Source organism: Capricornis sumatraensis, chromosome 20, assembly GCF_032405125.1.
Source record: "Capricornis sumatraensis isolate serow.1 chromosome 20, serow.2, whole genome shotgun sequence".
NCBI lineage: Eukaryota > Metazoa > Chordata > Mammalia > Artiodactyla > Bovidae > Capricornis > Capricornis sumatraensis.
This window is the reverse complement of record NC_091088.1, coordinates 63,450,479-63,454,577: the sequence shown is the minus strand read 5'-3', so window position 1 is coordinate 63,454,577 and position 4,099 is coordinate 63,450,479. Positions and strand designations below refer to the sequence as shown.

Here is a 4,099-nt window from a genome sequence, read left to right as displayed (position 1 = left end):
TTAGAACAACATAAATTCAAGAATATTTCTGGAAAACTTTAAGGGAACTTCCAGTAGATATATAAAAACAAGGTGTGCCTTCTAAACCACTGCATAAATTAAAAGCTAAAAATGTATGATCTAGGTAATAGAAACTATAAAGGAAAATAAACTACCAGGAAACAGAGAGAATTTTAAAAAGAAGTAAAACAGAAGTGAGAGACACACAGTACAGGGTTGGGGCAGCAAATGCAAAGTGCAAAACTATCCATGAAAAGACAGAACTGACTGGAATAAATAAAAAGAAAACAAAACCTAGTAACTGACTGGTTCTCAGAGACACTCACATCCTTAAAACTGTCCAGGGAAAATAACCTGTAATAGACAAAGTATATCAGGCCCAGGCAAATGTAGATAATTGGGAATCAAGAGGAATAATAGTAACAGGAACCAGTAAAAGAATTTAAGATGAGATCCAGTCCACTGCATAAAGTAAAAATTCATAGAATAACATGAGTTAGAAGGTACAGTGTGGTTGCTTTATGTAGCAAGTCAAAGGGAATCAAATCACATAAAACAAACACTGTTTAAAAAAAAACAACAACAAGGATGTTTGGCAGGAACACCACTGAGATAGATAATATTAAAATACCACTGTAATTTTGTGACAATGTAGGAAAATACTGTATACATGGTCTAAATATTAAAACTAATACAGACTTCAGCAATATATCAGAGTAGTTAAAAGATGCACATATTGAAAATAATACATTCTTTTCAATTATTTATGTTTGCCTTAAAAGAGAAAATCATATAGGGAATCACAATGGAAAGTGTGATAAATTCCTCAAGACAGAATTTGGAATAACAAGAAAGACAGCAATCAAAAAGTTTCAAACAAAACAAAATTTAAAATTATCATAAATGCCTCCTATGTGAAGTAAGAACAAAATTAGCAAGTTCTGCCTATTTGTAAAATGACAATAAATATTTAAATGTGAAAAATTATGGTGAAGAAGCATGAATACAATCAGAATCAATGTCATTATTTCTATGATTACCAGGTAGAAACAAGAGGAGGATCATATCCAAGAGATCACTGGCTTACAGGAAAACTAAAAACATGTCCTGAAAGAGAATAATTTAATATTTTACATACGTCTTATCCTTATCAAGCAATATACAGTTATGCAATAATAATCATAAGCATACCAGTTAAAAATATATTTTAAAAAAGAAAGAAATAGTCCACATGGTTCAACATTCACCAGGTACAAAGGGCATCATCTTCATTTGAGGTCCTTCAGCCACCCAGTTCCTCTGTTCCTACTTTTGTGAATCCTTACAGAGATAGTGTATGAAAATACAAGCAAATATCACTTTAGATTTCCTCAAGGTCTGATCATTTTAAAATGCTTTAAATTTCTGTAGGGATGTGATCAAGGCAAAGGAAGACATGAACAGAAGTGTAGGTGTGAGGAGGGGCTTGACAGGAACAGCTGGTGAAATGCTGGAGAACTGGGGGGAGAATGTCACAACACAAAGCTCCTTCCGGTTATACAGGTTGGAAACTCAAACCAAGGATCTCCAGGGAGTCCCTCCCCCAATCACGAACCCCACAGGCCTCCCAAAGCAAAGACTTCCATGAGCTCACCTGTCAGACACTGATACTTAGGTCTCCCCAGTCATGAGAACATGCTAACACCAATCTCATTCCATCGCCTGCCCCAGTAATAGTTCTAAACGCTGACTCCAGTACCCATCGGTGACCCTCCTCCAAGCCCCTAATATCCCTCAACAACTCCATCACTGCCCTCTAATACCTCATCCTCAACCTCTATGAGGTCCCCAGACCTCCACATTAGTAATAACCACACTCTCCCATAATAGACTTCAAGGCTCCCCATCACAAACCCTAAGTCCTGTCAGCTACCATACAGACAGCTCTCACAGACTTCCCCATCAGCGACCTCGTAAACGTCCATCCCTCATTCTCCAGGCCCTGAAATTTGAACCCGCGGATTCACCATGCCCTCGCTGATCCCACGTTCTCTCCATCACTGAACCATAGATTCACGCAATGAAAACCTGCACAGATCACTTATTTCAGCACTCCTGGACAGTCCCAGATTATCCACTAAACAAACGGCCTATCAACCCGATACACCCGCTTCCTCGACCCTCACAGACTGTTGCCACTGACCCTACCAAAACAACATGTAACGCCACGGAAGGCTCTCCTCTTACCGGGTCTTCTCACTAACGCGGCTGAAACAATAGGCTTCCAAAGTCTACCTTCCGAATCAGGTCGCCTGGCAGCGCGGCAGCGCCTCAGCAGCGAACACTCGGCAGAGAACACTCCAAAACTCCAAACCACCTGAGAGCCGGCAACAGCCACCCGTCACGTGATGAACCGCCAGGAAACCAGATTCTGCAATATGGTGGTCAGCGCCTGTGGAGAATCTCTTTTCCAAGTTGCGCTCTCTTTTGAAGCTGTGATCTCTTCAGCCGGAAACCTGAGCTCTGAATCCTCCATTTCCCCAAGTGCCATCAATAGTGTGGCACACGTACGGACTCTGACCATGCAGCCTAGGCTTCTTCTCTGTCAATTAAGTGGGACCAAGACCTAAAATGCCTGTGTCCACCGAGTCTGTCACAGGAGGCTGTGGCCATGTTGAAGGAAGTGGTTGTGTCCAACTGGCTGATGTCTTTTATCCTTAGCAGAGAAGAGTCTGGTCAATAGGCAGACCTTGAGAAAGTTTTTGGCTAGAGAAGGCTCCAGAATTTGACATTCATTTGTTGCCAACATTCAACATTCCAATTTGTTGGCAAATGTCTAATGTCTAATGTATGTCAACATTAGGTTGTTGTCTAGAATGTATGGAATGTGGTAAAACCATCGAAAAGTCTCAACTAACTGTACACCAGAGAACACATACAGGAGAGAAGCCATTATAAATGCCTTAAATGTGGTAAAGCCTTCTGCAGGAAGGCAGAGCTTAATATACACATGCAAGTTGAATGAGAAGTAAAACCCCACGCATGCAGTGAGTGTGGGAAAACCATCTCCAGGAAGTCTCAGCTCCTTGTACATCAGAAAACTCACATGAGAGAGAAACCCTATATGTGCAGTGAATATGGGAAAGGCTTCATCCAGAAGGGTAATTTCCTTATACATCAGCGAATTCATACTGGAGAGAAGCCCTATAGATGCAAAGAGTGTGGTAAAGCCTTCAATCACAAGCCATGTCTCATTGCACATCAAATATTTCACACTGGAAATCCTCCCTATGAATGCAGTGAGTGTGAAAAAGCCTATTTTCAGAAGTCTCATTAGACATCAAAGAGGTCACACAGAAGAGAAGTCCCACAAATGCAATGTGTGTGGGAAAAGCTACTCCACGAAGTCCATACTTAGCAGACACCAGAGAGTCCATATGGGAGACAAACCCCATGGGTGCAGCAGCTGTGGGAAAGCCTTCTGCCACAAATCCTCCCTCACTAAACATAAGAGAACTCATACAAAAGAGAAATGTGTCGATTCAGTCAAGGTGGAAAAGGATTCTTTAGAGAGCCATGACTCATGTACCACAGAACCCAAACAGGAGAAAACCTCTCTTGAGACAGTGACAGTGCAGGGGCCTGCTATGGCAGTGCAGGCATCATTAAACATCCATGGGCTCCTTGCCCAATGCAATGTGGTTCTTGTGGGAGAGCCTGTGGCCAGATGTGTCCCTTCAGGAGATGGCAGAGAGTTTTCACAGGAGAGGAACCTCATGAATGTTGTTAATGTGGTACTGCCTTCAGTTACCAATTATGTCTTTTATGTCACAGGAAACATGTAAGGAGGAGTGCATTCAATATGGACAAGTCTTTGGAGCAAATTTTAGCTTTTTATGTAGTTGAAAACTGTCACTGAGAGAATGCTAATGAATGTAGCGATAGTGGAAAGGTCAATCAGTCAGTCAGTGTTAGTCGCTCAGTTGTGGCTGACTCTTTGTGACCCCATGGACTGCAGCCCGCCAGGCTCCTCTGTCCATGGAATTCTCCAGGCAGGATTACTGGAGTGGGATGCCAATCCCTTCTCCAGAGGATTTTCCCAACCCAGGGATCAAACTTG

At 42.0% G+C, this 4,099-nt stretch overlaps 1 pseudogene; it reads left to right on the top strand.

Annotated features, from left to right (window-relative positions):
• Positions 1-2,859: 2,859 nt before the first annotated feature.
• Positions 2,860-3,824, top strand: LOC138096892 (zinc finger protein 350-like; annotated as a pseudogene).
• The last annotated feature ends 275 nt before the right edge of the window (positions 3,825-4,099 follow it).